Raw genomic sequence first — 19,318 nt, 5'->3', positions numbered from 1 at the left:
AATTTTTATCATGATTTTGATTGTACAGTTCAAGAACATGCAACTTTTTATGAAGCCATTTCTTCATGGAAGACTGGGCGAAGTGTCCATTCTCTATAATTTACATTAATAATAGACCATGTTCATATTACATTATTACCAAAAATACTTCATTTAACCCATTGAATAAAACAAATTGATTCCACTTAATGTGTATATATTTACATACATGTATGCATGTATGTATATTTATGTCTATGTCTGTATGCATATAGGTATCCCATACAATCACTGGCTGACATGAAATAAAATGTTATACTACCTTTTCATTATAAAACTTATGCTATTCATCTGCTGTGAATAGAATATGCATGTTATATGGTTTGTTCTTTTTTTCTTTCCAGTATGAGATGCTATCTTGACCACTTGGAGAGGGATGTGGCTGTGAAATAAAGCCCAAAGGCTGTCACTAAAACCTGTATTTTTTGTTGTTGTTTTTAATTTGTTTCAGTCATGTCCAGATCTTCATGACCCCATTTGGGTTTTGTGTGTGTGTGTGAGTGTGTGTGCGCAAAGTTAGTAGAGTGGTTTGCCATTTCCTTCTCCAGTTCATTTTATAGATGAAGAAACTGAGGCAAACAGGGTTAATTGGTTTGCCCAGGGTCACGTGGGTCTTATGTATCTGAGGCTAAATTTGAACTCAGGTATTCTAGGATTGCTCTGTCCATTACACCCCCTAGCTGCCCCAAGACTTATATTTACAGAATGGTAAAATTAAATTAAAATTCAGGGATTCTGACTTCTCTTTCAGTGCTGTGTCTGCTGTAAGTATATGTTGTTTTTTCTTGTTTATAATAGCATTTATATAATGCTTTAATGTTTTCAAAGAATTTTACAATTATCACATTTTAGTATCACAATAGCTCTGGGAAATAGGTGCTATCACCACCCCCATTTTACAAAGGAAGAAACTGAGGCTTTAAGAAGGGCACACAATAAGTTTTTGAGGCCAAGCTTAAACTCAGATATTCCTGACATCAAATCTAGTACTGCACCTAGTAGAGCAAGTCAGCATAAAATTTTAAATGATGTGAGGGGAAATTGGTAGCACTGTGAAAATAGCGGTGAACTTGGTCAGGAGAACTCTGTATTAAACCTTGCTCAACCACTGATCAGTTGTGTGGCTTTGCTCTGAATTCCCTTTATAAAATGAGCAGGTTGGATTAGATGATTTCCAAGGTCCCTCCAACTCTAATATTCTGTTATTCTATAATTCAGAGGAAGAGTAATAAGAGTGCAGTGCAACTGTATAAAATATTACATTATTAAAATATGTGTAAATATATGTATGTGCATGGATATATTAATCATCATCTTGTAAGAAAGGTCAGCTGTTGGATTGCATGCATTATGAATTAAATGTGCTCACCAGATAAGACTTTCAACATAAACATAACATACAAATAAATCTGATGATGACAGTAATGAAGGAATGTTTATGATTAACAGATGTGTCCCATCTGCCTGAATTTTCTTTGTCACATCTGTGGACCACACAGGTTATTGCCAATATGGGACTTGGTTTTTCTTTTACTTTTTTGTTTTCTGTGATACTGAGCAACCAAACAAACACATAGTTCACATACTTCCTTTATTGAGGGTCCGATGTATGTGGACTATCTTGTTATGTATGAAAGGTTGCCATAGAAAGGCAGCAGCAATGGGATTGGCTGGAAATGTGTGGGGAGGGGGGAGTCCTGGCAGCTTTATAATTGTTGAGAGCTGAATCCCTCCGTGATCTCTGGTGATGCCAACATTCTGGCTTTTACAAATAAGTATATACTTGAGTCATTTAGTGGATCAGCTAATCTCTGTAAAAATGATAGGTTAGACACACAAAAAAGAAGAGATTATCACCTTTCCTTTTAAGAGAGGAGGCAGTCTGTTTTTGTTAGCACTGGACTTAGAGTGAGACTTTGTTGTATACTTACTAGCAGTATAATTATGGCAAGTCATTCAACCTTTCTGAGCCTCAGTTTCTTTATCTGAAAAATGAGAGTGATGATACATGCAGTACCCTGTCATGCAGGGTACTTATGAAGATGAAATCATATAATGTGTTAAGGCATTTTTTCAGGTCTTATAAATATTAGCTATTATTATATTCTGTTTCCTTTTTGAGCCCACATTTTGAAAATGTTGCAAAATATATTTAATTTATTGAGTAAAGGACTACGGGATTCCTGATTTGTATCTTTTTCCTGTCTATATATTGTCTACTTACCAGGCAATTTATGTTATTATGGTTTTGTTTCCATTGTCCATCCTTTAAGGGTTTTATGATTGTGAGTAGAAACTATTATTGTTCTTCTGTGGGCATTTCAAATTTTATTTTGTTGCATTTCCTGTGCGTTCTTTGGGAGTTGTTTTCTCAGAGTATTTTATGTACAGAATAACACAATTCAACTTTATAGAAAATAAAGCTAATACCCAAAGCCAGGCTTGAAACTGGACACTTTATAGTTCTGAAAATGGGTTACACTTGAACTTTATTCCAAGTTAGGGGAATACGAGTTTTCCCCACATCTGTTTCAATTTTCACTTTTCTAGGAATGCTCTTATTGCATCTTATTTCTGTATGCATTGCTATGTCTTCTTTCTCTCTTCCATTTTTTACCTCTTAGAGTTCATCTCAAGCCCATCAATGAATGGCAGACAAGTATTAGTCATCAGAACAAATAGTGACACAAAGATGACTTGTAGGGGGACTGAAAGTGGCCTTTGTAGTGTCATATTTTTAATGTGTGTCAGAGAACAAAACTTACATGAGGAAACCTAGTAAATATGTAAAGTTCTGCCATCTTCCAACCCCTAGACACCATAGATATTTAAGCTACTGCTAAACAATCACATTATCAAAAGTATTTCATAGAATCCTTTCATCAGGAGGCATCTCTTCATCGAGCATCTACTCTCTACCAGGTATTGTGCTAGGTTTTGGGGGAAGATACAAAGACAAAAATGAAAGCTTGAAGGGCATTTGGAGATCATTTAGCATAACCTACTTTGTTTACAGATGAAGAAACAGAGACAAAGAGAGGTGATTTGGTCAAATTCCTACAGCATGTTATTGGATTGTACAATCATAGAAACTACCCTCATAGGGAAACTAGAAGAAAGGTGGCACTTGTTTTCAGGTGATAGGTTTTATTGTTTACACATCATCCCTCACTGAGACAAATAGACTTTTCACTGCCATTTTATCTTCTTGGGTTACTTGCATATGGGTTTTTCTGTATCTTCCTTTTCCTATTAGGATAAAGTATTAGAGGTAGGAGCAAAGACTCTGAAAGGTTCTGTTCGACTAGTCCTGCCCTCCTTATTTGAAAGTAATGATAATTTAAACCCACAAAGATCAAGTGACCTAAAATATCTCCACCAGATGGAATTTCGTTTTTTTGGCTCAGTCATTAACTAGCAATCTCACATTGCTCAGTACAGAGGGAATTATGTCTGATTCAGAGTCAGAGGATCATTGTGACCTTGGACAAATGACTTAACCACCCTGAGCCTCAATTTCCTCATCTGTGAAATGAAGGAATGAATGATCTCCAGAGTTCCTTATAGCCCTTATATTAGGTGATTTTATTAATAACAGATATTTGAGAATGAGATGCTAACATGACATTAGGATTTCAATTTAAAATGAAACTATGTTAATTTCAACAATTTAGCAGATGCAAAGAAAATATATATGTTTAAATAAACATGATAATTGAATGAAATATTTACAACATTAACTTCTGAAGTTAGCTTCTAGAAGCAGAAGCTTAAATGGAGGTCCTTAAGCTTTTTTTTCCTCTTAAATACATTTTTATTTATTTCTATTTTATTTTAGTTCAATTTAATTTATGTATATTTAAAAATATCTTTGTGAAAAAGGGTCCATAGATTTCATCACACTGCCAGAGGGGTCCAGGATACAGAAGAAGTTCAGAACCCTTGTCCTGTGATAATTATCTTCTTTTTATGATGACCCCAGAAGTCCCATGGATTGGCTTCTTTCCCAAGCATAAGTGCAAATTGGAGTGCTAGGTGGCACAGTGGATAGAGCTCCTGGCCTGGAGGCAGAAGGACCCCATTTCAAATTTAGTCTCAGATACCACCTATGTGATCCTGGGCAAGTCACTTCACCCTGTTTGCCTCAGTTTCCTCATCTGTAAAATGATCTGATGAAGAAAATCGCAAACCACACCAGTATCTTTGCCAAGAAAACCCCAAATGAGGTCATGAACAGTCAGACACAACTAAAATAATTCAGCAACAGCAACAAAGTGCAAATTATTCCTGCCTTCTCAGTGTGTTCCCTTTAGAAGGAATTATCCATGGTGTAAGAAAGCTTGTCACAATCTGTAGCATTTCTGACTGTTGAAGTGACTTTTCCCATAGCCTGTGCATCTATTCCCTGGGGGATTGTGGAAAAGCAATAGTTGAATAAGAAAATAGATATTTTAGTAATTTTCATTCAAAAACTAACACAAATTATGCCTAATATTCTCCTGTGTGCCTTACCTCTATCCTTTTCTCATGCATCCCAATAAAACATCTTTTCCTCTCAGCCCTGTACCCCCCCCCACCCCCGCCCATGCACTCATAGATACCTTCCCTCCCCACTTCAAATAAATTTAAAATTAAGGGAAAAATAAATAAAATTAAGGGAAATGTGATATTAATAATGCCTCCAAATAACTTTTTTTTTAATTTTAAGACTTTTTGGGGGGCGGGGCAATGAGGTTAAGTGACTTGCCCAGTGTCAAATAGCAAGTAAGTGTCAAGTGTCTAAGGTTGGATTTGAACTCAGGTCCTCTTGAATTCAGGGCCAGTGCTTTATCCACTGTGCCACCTAGCTGCCCCCACCTCCTAATAACTTTGATGTCCCCCTCTGGTTACTAACCTCTGCCACAGTTATGATTGAGAGATGCTTTCTTGTGACTAGTACAATGCATTATAATCTCTTATTTTCAGGCACTTTTTAACTTTCTGAAAAAAAATTACACTTGGGGGCTGAAAACTCTTTATTACTGTTGGCCCAAAAGTATTTTATTTCTTTTGAAAGTTTGATATATTATTCCATTTAGCTGTGTATGAACTATCCAAGTGTGGGGGAAAAAAGTGGTTTTTACCAGTTAATAAATTTGTCACATGCATTTTCAGAGTGCAGAAAGCTCCAGAATGTCTTTTGAGGAAAAGCTTCAGATTTTCATTACTTAACATGGTCTTTGTAAAGACAATTGCTTTTGGCCTACTGCAGATATTTAGCTTACAAATAAACTTTAAACTATAATAATATCCTTTTAACTGCTGTCTTTTGGAAAATAAGTACATGATCCAAGACAGGACATGGCACAGTATTCAGGATGACAGATTCATGCATTGCTTTTTTTTTTCTGTCACTATATAATCATGTAAATGACAGTCCTTATATTCACTTGTTTTATGAATGTCCCCAGTGATCATGCAAGTGTGTTTTGGTACAGATGGGGGTGTGTACTTGGGTTTCATCATGCCAATGAACATATCTTTGTTAAAATTATTTGCTGGCTTTTAGTTTGGCTTATGAGCAGCATGTTCCAAAAGAAAATATCATGTTGATGCATTAGAACCATTCTGTTACAATGTCTAAAAGCCACATTATAGATTTGATAGGAAGGAAAATTATGGTTCCCATGGTAAACTTAACTTGGGCATTTTACACACATCTATATTAAAGCATAAATTTAGCAGCACTTACAGTCATACAAAATACTGAGTATACACAAGGGGACCATCCTACTGTCGCTATAGGAACCATTTACTTTTTAAATTTTTCTGTAGTTAAAGTCTCTCCTCCACGTTTGTTTGAGCTCCTGATGAGTATGTGGTATAATTTAAAACACTGTCCCTAGAAACACAACAGACCTTTTTGGAGTGTTCGGTGATATGACCTGAGTATGGTTTCTAGAATGTTTTGCATTAAGGAAAAACCTTAGTTCATGAAGGTGTTATAGAAGAAGAAATTGGTTGAGATTCTGGAGAGAAATCGAATCAGTCATTTATATCTGGAGATACTGATTTAAAAAACAAGAACAAATTAAATTGACTCAAATAGGATAAAAATTAAAATTTGAGTTTTGCTGGGATTGCCTTGAGAGAAACAAATTCAGCAGGAGTGTGCAGCTTTTTGACTTAAAAGGTTTTATAGAAAAGGATTTGAAGGTTTTCAGCCTGGGTTTAGAATTTGTGCTTTTGAATACCACAGATTAATATGGTTCCCCTTAGAGAACTGGAAGGATGTGGATTTTCTTAAAGAATGTCAGTGGTTTGGGTCTTTTAGAGCAAAATAGTTCTGGTGAATAGCTGCTGGGACAGTGTTTCCCATACTCACCGCATGAATCAGCTCTGTATGTAGTTATTGTTTCCAAGCAACCTAAATGGTGCTCACAGCAGCATTCCACATTTCAGTAAGTACACAGGACTTGGAGACCACACTTAACAACTGTGATCTCTTGGGCAATTAACTTAACCTCTCTGGACCTCAGTTTCCTCATTTGTCAAGTTAGTTTGCTGGTACTTGCACTACCAACCTTACAGGGTTGTTATGAGGATAGAGTATAATTATGCCTCATGATTATGCATGGGAAAATACTTTGTAAATATAGAATGCTACAGTATATACATAGGAACTACTATTGTTCGGACTACGAAGGAAGGTTGACTGATTTCTTCCTTTTTTGGAGTCCTTATGTTTACAATACGTACATATTGAAAATTCTCCTTAATTGACATTTCCTCTAACGTAGGGCTTATTAACCTCAGAAGTTTAAACTTAAAAAAAATACTTGAAGACCTATATTCCTTTGAAAATCTATGAATTTTATTTTAAGTATTTAAAAGTATCATTCTGAGAAGGGGTCTGTAGGCTTCACCAGGTTACGCAAGGGGTCCAGAACACAGAAATAAGAACGCCTTCCCTGAGAAGTGTTGCATGATGTGGGCAATGGTGAGCATGCTGTCAACATTTGCTAATTGAAAACCTTTGAATATACTTGGTATCAGGTCACTTTGGGAGTTTCCTCCTTCCTCCTCCACCACCATTGCCCCAGTTTCCCCTCTCTCCTTTTGGAGGTAGCAGAAGAATGAGAGTAGTGATGGCTTAAGATTTTGAAGAAACTATTTTTCCTCCCCACCCCCATCTCCACTCTTTTAGAACTAACTCTGCAGATAGGCTAAAATGAGAAATGGAAAAGAAAGCAATGTTTGGCCAAGAGGTACATATTCTTTATATGTATATTTCTTGGTTGCAAGGGTAGGTATTACCTGTGATATATTTTAATGTCACTACTCTTTCACCAAAACCAGAGTCAGAACAAAGCAATTTTTTTCTTTTTTTTTTCTTCTTTTGGGTCTTGAGTATCAGAGAGAGAAATCCTAAGAGAAGGAGCTATCATTGCTTTTTACCTTTGAGGGGATCATGCTGACTCTCACCTGCAAGTCAATTTGCTTAGCTCTTACCACTCTGCTTGAATGGGAAGGCTTAAGAACACTTCTGGGATTGCCCATCTTCATACACAGCATGAATAATGTGATGGTATCACAGCTCAAGTAACTTCTCTTGTGTTGTCTATTGGCTTAAATATTTAGACATGAAGGGGAAAAATAGGTAACCAAAAACCATATGGTAGCAGTTTGACCTTGAACCCCAGAGGTGGAAAATTATAGAACGATGGGGGTATAATCACATTATATATGCTGCGAGCTGACAAAATGAAGTGTTTTTGCAATTGGAAAGGATTAATCCAGAGCCCTACACCAAAGGGGAGATGCACTGATCTCCAGCAACTCTTAGATATGGAGTCAGGGTGTGAACCAAGGTTTTTATGATTTCAAGTTTGTTCTCTATCCACTATGGTATGTTGCATCTCATAATTAAGTACATCATAATGAACAGAAGTGCATGAACATCATTATTTTTGTGAATGTAATGTAAGAACAATATTGAATGACAAAAATGACAAGTTCAATAATTCTAGACAAATAACTTATTTTGGAGGCAGGAAAGTCCCTAAGGTATTAAGTTTGAGGGAAGTTGCTTCAAACTGTCTTGGTAGAATTAGTTTCCTTACTGAATGTTCTTTATAGCAATAAAACCATAGATTTAGACTGTGACCACTATATATATATATATATGTGTGTGTATATATATATATATATATAATATGTTTGTCATGATTAGATTGGTTCATTTGTCTAATTAGTAACTCTCAAGGAGGTTAATTGACTTGCCCAAGGCCACACAGCTAGTAAGTATCACAGAAACTCAAAGTTAAAATGACTTTTGGATATTATCTGGTCTACTCCAAATCTGAACAAGATTCTTCACTATTGTGTCCCCAGAAGAACTCAGGGAAAGGGAACCCATGACTTCCTGAAGCAGCTTTTTCTTCTTTTGAACATCTCAACTTGTGAAGACATTTCCTCTTAGGTTAAGCTAAAATCTCACTGTCCCCAACATCCACCAGTTCTCATAGGATAACTGATTTAGTATTTAAAGGGACCTTAGAGGTTATTTAGTCAAACCTTCTTGGTAATCAGGTGAGAAAACTGAGGTCTAGAAAGAACTTACATTGTTCCTAGCTAATTATTTGGAGCCAAAATAAATGACATAACATAACAGTTGTGATCACTGATAGCTCATGGAAGTTCATCAAGAATAAAGCATTGTCGGGGTAGCTAGGTAGCACAGTGGATAAAACACCAGTCCTGGATTCAGGAGGACTTGAGTTCAAATCCAGTCTCAGACATTTGACACTTACTAGCTGTGTGACCCTGGGAAAGTCACTTATTCCTCATTGTCCTGCAAAAATTAAAAAAAAAAAGACTAAAGCATCAGAATATAAAGAATTCAGAGAAATATTGGATATTTGAACAGGGTGATGCTCATTGAAGAAAGCAGATTCCAAAGGATAGTGTATACAATGACTACTACACAGTAAATAAAGTCAACACTGAGAGACAATCAAATTAGGGTCACTGCTAGGACAGAAATAACAGAAATGCTTGAGATATCCCTTTTACTATGAGATGGGAATTTCTTAGTCATACTTTACTCAAGCACTCTGAACCCCTGGGATTTCTCTTTAGATATGTGTATGCTACTTTACAGCTGCAAAAATCTTTATATATATCATCTCATTTGATCTTCAAAACAACTTGAAGTTATTCAACAAACTCAATAACTTGAGTTATTCAACAAGCACTTAGTAAGTGTCTTTACTGTGTACCAGGCACTGTTCTGAGCTGAGGACAGAAAGAAAAGCAGAAGAAACAACTACTACAATTAAAAAACAAAGAAAAAAGCATGGTCCCTGTCCTTTAGGAGCCCACATTTTAATGGAGGAGACAACATGCAGACAATTTTGTACATACTGGATATATACAGTATAAATGGGAATTAATCTCAGAGAATTCACTATCTGTGCCAGGGATCAGCAAATCCCTCTGGGAAAAGATAGTGTGAGGGAAACCAGGATATAGACATAAGACTGGAGAGCATCCCAGGCATACAGAGTAGCCACTGAAAAGACAGAGTCACAAGTTAGAACATCCTGTTTGAGGAACAGCAAGATGGATAGTTGAGTATGTAGCAAAGAGTAAAGTTTAAGAAGAGTGGTCTTAGGTGCTATTAGTATCATCATTTTATATATGAGCAGACTGAGATGGAAAGAGATTAAGTGATTTGCTTAAGGGCACACAGTTCTTTAGCATCTAAATCAGGATTGGAACTCACATCCCCTTGACTAAAAGTCTAACATTCTATGAATTATATTACCTAGCAGCCTCCAGCTTATGACACTTGTCCCTTTTAGCAGACATTCTTACCTTGAGGGTCTATAAACTCTAAAAAACCCACAACATTTTGATAACTTTATTTTAATATTATTGTTTTCCTTTATAATCCCTTGCATTTTTTCTTATATACTTACTTTTTTTTCTGAGATGGGTGGGGGAGGGGTGGGTGTTTCAGACTGAACTAGAGATCTGTGACATTAAAAGAGTTAAGAATTCCCGTCTAAAGATTATGTTACTCTACATAATACCTGGGAAATACTAAATAGCATCTAAAATGGGTATTTATCAACCTTCATCCAATATTAGTAGCAGTAAGCCCTATAGTTAGGTAACTGAATCTTTTTGATGATTAAAATCATTAGATCTGGAGTCGTGTGTTTCTAATTCTGATGCATGTTAGCTTTGGGAAAATCTTCTGGTTACCATATTGATACTATTAGGCATTATCATGTTCATTAACATTCAAATGAATTTTAAGGATAGACTTATATCTTTTAAAAATGGTCTATCAGTCAGGCATGAAGATTGTGATAATTAATATATAGGGGAGTGGCCTTGGAGTCAGAAAGCCTTAGATTCAAGTCATGTTTGGACCACATTTTAGTTTATATGACAATGCCCTTATCCTTTCAATTCTCCAGGCAATTCTCTAAAATTATAAATAAGAGACAAATTGCTGATGTTCTATCATAGGCTGAAATTGGGTCAGTGATAGTAGGTACAAGATTTTTTTCTCTCTTTTTTAGAAAAATCCAGTAGATTCTTGTCAATCATGAAACCTAATAAAAATTACTTTATTAATTGAACTTTAAAACATATAATGTAAGAATTAAAAGGATGGGGGGTGGCTAGGTGGCACAGTGGATAAAGCACCGGCCCTGGATTCAGGAGTTCCTGAGTTCCAATCCGGTCTCATACACTTGACACTTACTGGCTATGTGACCCTGGGCAAGTCACTTAACCCCCATTGCCCTGAAAAAAAAAAGAATTAAAAGGATGTAAAATCCATCTCCCCTTCTACAGTTACTGAGTTTTGAACTCAAGGAGGGAGACCTGCAGGCAGGTGGAATTCAGCAAAATAATTTTGAAAACCATCTCTACCCCTGAGGCTAACTCATGTTTTTGTTCTGTTTTGTTTTTAAGTTCAAATCATTAAGTATGAAAAAGCTCCAGTCTGGGTTGAGGGAGCTAAGGGGAAGGAGAATGGAAGATCAGCTATAATCAGAACATCTACAATTGTCCCCCAGGAATCTGACTGAGATTTCTTCAAGGGTGGTGAAATTTTCCCAATTTCAAATTCTTTAGACAGATGAAATTACAAGTTTTTCCCTGCTCTAGAAGCAAATTATTTTATTTAAGTAATGGAACTGAACTTTAAATATACCTCAAATTCCAATTAAATATATCTCTTTTAAGAGGTAGGTGGTGTAGTAGATAAAGCACTGGCCCAGGATTGAGGAGGACCTGAGTTCAAATGTGGCCTCAGACACTTGATACTTACTAGCTGTGTGACCCTGGGCAAGTCACTTAACACCCATTGCCCCTGTCAAAAAAAATTTTTTTAATTTAAAAAAATTTTTAAAAAGAATCTGTTACATAAAAGTTTTTATCTTTCATGAGGTGACCCATAAGATATTTGAAATGTACTTGTTCATATATGTTAATGGAACAAGTAGAACATAATTCAGGATCTTAAATCTTTTCTAATCAAAATTGATAAATACTATAGTTGTCTTGGTTATAAAAGGGATGAGAAATTCAAAGGCCAGTGTTAGCTTAATTATCATAATGAAAAGACCTTTAGGAAGCAGTTTTTGTTGAGATATTAAATTACTATTTGATTTAAATAATGTGAAATGTTTTAAATGGAATTACTTGAGGCTTGAGGCACTGCAGATATTATTAGTGATCTAGTAGCAAGAATTTAATAATCATTTTACAAATGGGCATATCTGAAAGCTGAATAACATAGACTGTCTCCCCCCCCCCCATTAAGTAAATGAAAAAACTGCTTAATCCCCACCTGTATAGTTAGGGAATGGGTGACTGACCCCATGTCTCTTGCCTCTGAGCCATTCCAAATGCCCCCAAATTGATTAATTTACTCAAAGTGCTGCTAACATCCCAGAACTTCAATTTTTTTCAATCACAACTCTGATTTTTGCTAAAACTATTTCTGAAAGGTTTAATATGTAGGGTTTCTTTTTACTGGTAAATTGCTGCTCATTTAGCAGTCTTAGAGTTAGTCCATGGCATAAAGATGGTTGTAAGTCTAATTTAAATAACTATCAATCTTTTTCCCCCTCTTCTAGCTTGCTCAAATTGAAAAAAAAAATCATTTTAAGACTATTGCATTTTCATAGATGTGAGTTTAACACATTAATATAATTTAAAGTTAAGTATCAGTATGATGTTTTATTAAGTTAACAAATGATAGGCGTGCAATATTTTTGTAGCCCTGCATATTAAAGTAGCAAGTAATGTAACTCATAATTTTTAACATTTTTTCATCAGTTATATGAGATTCTTTCCTATGTGGAATGATAATATGATAAGACACAAGCTGAATCCACACAGACTTTTTAAACCAACTGGGGTGTTTAAACTGACAGAATTGAACATAAAAACCTTTTTTTTTTACATATGTGGAAACTAAGGCTCAGAGTGATGGAGTGATTACTGATCTTTGGTAATTTCTAATTCATCACTTCTGCAAAGTAACATAATGTAATGTATTGAATAGTTTGTCAAGAGAAGATGTTCTAGCTCTGTGAAGATAAAAAAAGGCATATATTTTGTGTTATATCTGGGTGTACATTTTTATTTTTTCCCCTCTGGACAAAAAATAACCTTTCCGGTAACAATTGCCTTTTATCATCTCTCTCTTTCTCCCTCCCTTCCCACTTTTTAAAATCTTCCTTTTGTTTTTATTTTAATCTTCCTCTCTTCTGCTGTCTCTTATGACCTCCCTATTATTCTTTCTTCTCTATTCTTCATTTCATCCTTCCTTTGTTTTCTAAATGGACCCTTGACAATTTCTAGTCCTTATGCAGTTGTATTTGTTAACAGGAAAAACATACTTGGGAGAAGTTACTGTGATTTCATAAATTGTAATGGGTATACTTGAATTTGAGTGATTAACCTTGTAGGCATTTAGATATTGCTTTCCATCCTTAATACTCATTCCACATTTTAATGGAAGTATAATATTTATTATTGTACATTGCTTAACCTAGTTTAATTTGATTTTTATATTCAGCTAAGTGTATCAATTGGACATGATCATTTTTTCTGGGTCTTAAAATCCGTGTTTCATGTAATATGCATGTATATAACAACAAAAACACATATATAATTTGGTTACAGGGGATTATATCTCATTACAACACTAGGGAATTTATATATTTTTAATTTACATTTCTTTGGGAAAGAAACTATTATTTTGTTAGAACAAAATGGTATGATAAAGAAATAGAGTAATATAACATACATTAAAACATTTAAAATATTAGTAATAAAAGTTTAGACTTCTTTATATGTTGTTTCATATATCCCAAGAATACACTGACACTTTTTCCCATTATCCCACAGTTTTCAGAATGAAACAAGTCCCTAGTTCTGCACATATATCTTCCTTTAAAATGCATATTGTAAGTTACATAAATGTGGTTTACACATGCTAATATTAGTTCAAAAACATTAATGATGGTTCAAGTTTGACCTTTGAGATTCCATTAAAATCCTAATTCTTGTTTTTATTTTCCTTGGGAATTTTAAGGAGTGGTCTGCCACTGGTCTGCCAAAATATTTCTTGTTATTTTTTGTTTCCTTGCTCCTTTAGTAATTTATTATAATTAATTGGTCTCAGGGAGGGAAGTAGGAGATGGTTGGCTAGTTTAGTTTTGTTCCTTGCTTACTTTATTAGTTGATCTTTGGAACGTGTCTTCTTGCTTCTGCCTTTTTGTCCATTGGTCTTGCCCACTTCCTCACCCTTCTTGTACTTGCCTCTCTTACCTTTCAGTTCTAGCCAATGGCAAATGCCTTAAAAAGAGAGTACTGGTGTAACTGCAAGGTATAGTCCCACAAAATAGAATACAGATTATTCAAGGGCTAACAAAGAAAGTAAAATAAGTAAGATTTATATAGAGGACATATTTGCACTGTGGCGAAGGGTAGGATGTGGAGGCTTCTGCATAGTAATATAAAAGAAGGTAGGAATAGGTCAGGTCTGCTGGGGGTGTCTGGTTGAAACAGGCACCCAAACTGGCTAAACCCTGTGAACTTTCATAGGCTTCTTATATGGATCAAGCATGAGACGACATTGGGAAAAGAACGGTGCTATTTTTGTTTGGGGATATGAACAGATTTATACTAGAAGGAATGCCTGGGCAATTGATGATTAGTTAATACTCCAATTCCCTGCTGGTAGGAAAGGGTGCTTTCAGGTGTTATTAAAGGTCTTACTTTGACTGCATAGCTTAGAGGATTTGATTTTTAGTGGGGCAGGGAGACAACTGAAATTATTACACCCTTCTTATAAGATTTGCTATGATCTCTTGAAAGACAAGAAAGCCAGGAAGCTCTATGAGCTGGTAATTTATGTATGTATGCATGCATGTATGTATATTATAAAATACAAACACACACACATATATATATATACATATATATAAATATATATATATATATAATTGATATATTTTGTAATACATCAACTCTTTTGCCCACTGTATCCCACCTCCCAGAGAGTCATCCATTGTTTGACAAAGTTATCTGCTACCTCCACTGGGCAGAGGTTGGTAAGAGAGACTTAAAAGGAGAAATTCACTTTCATGGAACTCTCCCTAGCCAAGGAACTCTCATATAATTTGGCAACTAAACTGTAGAAATGACACAGCCTGTGGATAGCTTGAATAAACCTTTGAGTAGATTTGGGAGAAAGAAAAGCAAAAAAGGAGATGGTAACTGTGGCAGAAGTGGCATCATGGTGTTGGGTACACACCCAACTAGGCTGTCATCATCTTAGATTACCATATATAGATAAACCTGCAGCAACCAGAGAACCAGGGTGGTAGATGATTTCATCATTAATGGACTTTCCTCATCCCTGAATGACTCTAGTTAGCTGAGAAATCCCATCTTTCTCCTCCCCCCCTTTTTTTCTTCTCCTTTGGGATTTTCTAGCTGAGATTTTAATTCAAAACTTTTTCCTTTTGGGTTGTCCTTTGCTGTTAGGTGGTATTTTTGATAGTATTGATTTTTCCATGTAAAAGAGATTACTCCCTATTGTTATGTGTCTTTAATTGCAATCTATGTACAAAACATGGCTTTGGGAGTTTAGCTTCTCAGATATAAGTAGTTTTAAGTTTCTCTTGGGACATTTAGATGGTACAATGGATAGTATGCTCTACCTGGAGTCAGGAAGACTTATCTTCTGAGTTCAAATCTGGCCTCAGACACTTATGAGTTTTGTGACCCTGGGCAAGTCACTTAACCCTGTTTGTCTTAGTTCCTCTTTAAAATGAACTGGAGAAGGAAATGGAAAACCACTCCACTGTCATTGCCAAGAAAACCCCAATGGAGCATGCAGAGTTAGACATGACTCAAAAATGACAGCACAACAAAGTTTCCCTTTCCAGTTTGGTGGCCAAATGTCCCCTGGGGGTTGATGCACTATGGTAGTCTATTTTGTACTTATTAATAACTTTCTCTATTGTGTAAGGGAATATAGAATTCCAAGTTAATTTGGGACTATTGCTTATATACATAAACATGCCTATTGGTGACACTTGAAGAGTTTCTTGTGTGGGTCCCATTGGGTATGAAATGTCCCTTTCCAAACAATCTTCAGAAAGCAAAAGACACCTGGAGACCAGAGAAGATGTCAGTGACCAGAATAGAAGTCCATATTCTAAGCCTGTCCTTGTGCACAAACTTATAGAGGAAGTGGGAGAATTCTCGTCCTTCCCCCTTCATAGAAGAAAGAGGAATGAGATAGTCATCCTTGCCTTTCACAGAAAAATTTAAGAATTAAAAGAAAGAATTTTTAAGAAAAAGCATTTGGGGGCAGGAAGGTGGTGCAGTGGATAGAGCACTGGCCTTGCATTCAGGAGGACCTGAGTTAAAATATGGCCTCAGACACTTGACACTAGCTGTGTGACCCTGGGCAAGTCACTTAACCCACATTGGCCTGCAAAAAAAAGAAAAGAAAAGAAAAGAAGAAAAAAAGAAAAAAAAAGGCATTGGATTTTTGTTTTTCAGATTTTAGGTGAAGTTCACATGTAGTCATTTATTCGAAATAAGCCAGGATGAATATTTTGCTTTATTAATTTGTCTTCTATCTTTTAGGTTAAAATATGACAATGAAGCCATTTTAAAATTTAATACTATTTCTCTAGTAGGTTTTTAAAAAAATATAGATTAACCAAGTAGAACTCTAAAAGACAGCTTTCTCAAAATAATTTCAAGTGCATACTTATTGGCCCTCCAGGACAGAAATGAACTTTGAAAAACAAATCGATGTGCTTGTATTGACAAAACCATATTTGTGTCTGAACTTGGCCAAGTCATTTCCTACAAAACTTCTAATTGTTTACAGTATGAGAATTCCAAAGCAGTCATAAGGAAGACCAGTTTTTGCCAAAATTTTGGTTTAATTATCATCTGTATGTTGAAGACTTTCAGATCTATTTGTCTAGCCCCAACTTCTCTCCCAAACTCAGCTTCTTTCTTCGACTGCCTATGAGACATCTCAAAGTGGATGTCCTATAGACATTTTAAACTTAGCATGTCTGAAACTGAACTTATTATTTTTCCCTCCAAACCTTTCCCTTTTACTGCTTTCATATTACTGTCATATTATCATCCTCCCCGTCACTTAGGCTCACAGCTGTCCTGATCAAGTCTTATCATTTTTACCTTCTGATCATCTCGCTTGTTTAACCCCTTCTCTCCTCTGGCACCTGGTACTACCCTGATGTAGGCCCTCATCATCTCATGAATAGATGATTGCAAAAACCTGATTGGTCTCCCCAGCCTCAAGTCCCTCCCTACTCTAGTCCATTCTTGCTCTCTGGCTTTTGATCCAGTGACATTGACCTCTTTGCTATTCCTCACAAAGGACACTCTCTCTGACCCTGGGCATTTTCACTGGTGAGTGTCCCCCATGACCAGAAATATTCTTCCTCATCTCCACCTCCTAGATCCCTTGCTTCCTTCATGTCTCAGTTAAAGTTCCGCTTTCTACAAAAAGCTTTTGCCCATCCTCTTTAATCTTGGCACCTTCCCTCTGAGATTATCACCAATTTATCATGTATGGATCTTGTTTGTTACATAATTATTTGCATGTGGCTGTGAGATTTGAACCCCTTTCTCCTCACCACCATTTTCTTGGTTTTCCCAACATTTAGCACAGTCCCTAAGTCCCTGGTTGATCAATGCTGGTTGATTAACTGATTGATGAACTTCTCAGTTCAATGGCTGTAATAGATAATATAATTGTCATATATAAAATTATGTACTTTTGATTTTTCCTTAAGCTCAAAATTATTTTGGCACATACTACCTTTTAAAGGAATAAGGAAGCATTCTATTTGAAACTATGCAGAAATAAAACAAATCATTGACTAATATTTTATTAGCCTAGCATTTTGACATTGATATCCAGATTAACATCACCTTTGGCATCATGCATTATGTAGAAAATTCCATTTTACGTGTCTATTATTTGCGTCTTTTAATGCTTACAAATAACATTATAAAGTTAATTTCTCTTTGTTAACAACTGAATCTCCTAATTACAGAACTGAAATATATTTTGTTACTAGGCTTTAGATTTCTTAGTGAACAATACAGATTTCTAACGCTGAAAAAATATACACTAAAAGGTACAAGGTTTCCTGGATACTGGGGTAGGGTACTTAGTGTATAATAAGTCATATGTGTGTGTATATGTATATATGTGTATATATATATATATATGTATATACACATATATATGTAAAACTTAGTGTATAACAGGTACTTCTGTCATATGTGTATATATGTGTATATATATGTGTATATATATATGTGTGTATGTATATATATATTTTTTTTTTTACTTGTTTGTGGTTTTTTTGCTGGACAGTGAGGGTTAAGTGACTTGCCCAGGGTCACACAACTAGTAAATGTCAAGTGTCTAAGTCTGGATTTTCACTCAGGTTCTCTTGACTCCAGGGCCAGTGCTTTATCTACTGTGTCACCTAGTTGCCCCCACTTCTTTCTTATATTTCATCATCATCTAGTCTGTCACTTTCTAGGATGAAAAGAGAGACAGTTAAGTGATGATTCAAGTTCAGATCATAGGTAAGGGTAAGATCTCACCCTTAGAGAAGATGAAGGCCAAGAGATAGTGCCAAATTCAAATCAATATGGTAGTGGGCAAGGATGCAAAAAAGAGTTAAAAGATGATATCAAAGCTTTGAGCTCAGGTATCTGCATTGATTGTGATATCATCAATAAAAATAGAGGAAGTTGGGAAGGGCAGGCATTGAACTTTGGTTGGTCAGTTGTTGTTGATGCGTTATGTCTGACTCCTTGTGACCCTATTTGGGGTTTTCTTGGCAGAGAAACTAGATACTAGAGTGGTTGGCTATTTCCTTCCCCAATTAATTTTACAAATGAGGAAACTGAGGCAAACAGGGTTAAGTGACTTGCCCAGGGTCATATAGCTAGTAAATCTCTGAGGTCAGATTTGAACTCAGGTCTTCCTGATTCCAGTCCCAGAGCTCTATTTACTGTATTACCTAACTGACCAATAGCTGCCCTAGCTAGTGGATTATTCAGCAAGTATTGAGCATGTACAAGTATACTTCTTCTTAAACCTTACCTTAGTTTCATAGCAGATTCCCTTCTTTATGTCTAAGAGAATACTACAAAACAATCAACATTTACAATTTTTTATTGAGTATATACTATGTACAAACTATAATTATTTCTTGAAAAAAACATTTTTATGAACTTAATGCAAATGTTTCAATATATGAAAATGAACAAGAGGCTTGTATAGAAAAATGTGAGCTTTTGTGTATAGTGTTTTGTTATATATATATATATATATATATATATATATACATACACATACATGGAGAATGTATATTAAGTTTAACAAAGTAATAACAAGAAAAAATATTACTCTTCTTGGTCCTGTATGTCAGACTTGACCCTTCTCCCTCAAGTCCATACCTTCTATTTCTGGATCTCAGACCCCTTTACTTGGTGGTTCTTGGCCCCAGCATCTGGACCCCCATGGTAGTTGGTCTGGTCATGGTATATGCTAACCCCTGTCATGATTCATTGTGAGATTTTAATCCTTGTGAGGATTAATGTGATTTTGTATTCATATGCAAAACGAGGGCAATAATAGGGTAGACTATAGCTTACTTGATTAACTAGGCAAACATTAAAAAAA

At 35.6% G+C, this 19,318-nt stretch overlaps 1 protein-coding gene across 10 annotated transcripts in view; it reads left to right on the top strand.

Moving 5' to 3' along the window:
• PTPRM (protein tyrosine phosphatase receptor type M) overlaps window positions 1-19,318 on the top strand; it is a 1,039,589-nt gene that overhangs the window by 405,153 nt on the left and 615,118 nt on the right. The window lies entirely within an intron of this gene.

Source organism: Dromiciops gliroides, chromosome 1 (assembly GCF_019393635.1).
Source record: "Dromiciops gliroides isolate mDroGli1 chromosome 1, mDroGli1.pri, whole genome shotgun sequence".
NCBI classification, from domain to species: domain Eukaryota; kingdom Metazoa; phylum Chordata; class Mammalia; order Microbiotheria; family Microbiotheriidae; genus Dromiciops; species Dromiciops gliroides.
Note: the sequence above shows the minus strand (reverse complement) of the source record. Positions and strands in the feature narration are given on the sequence as shown.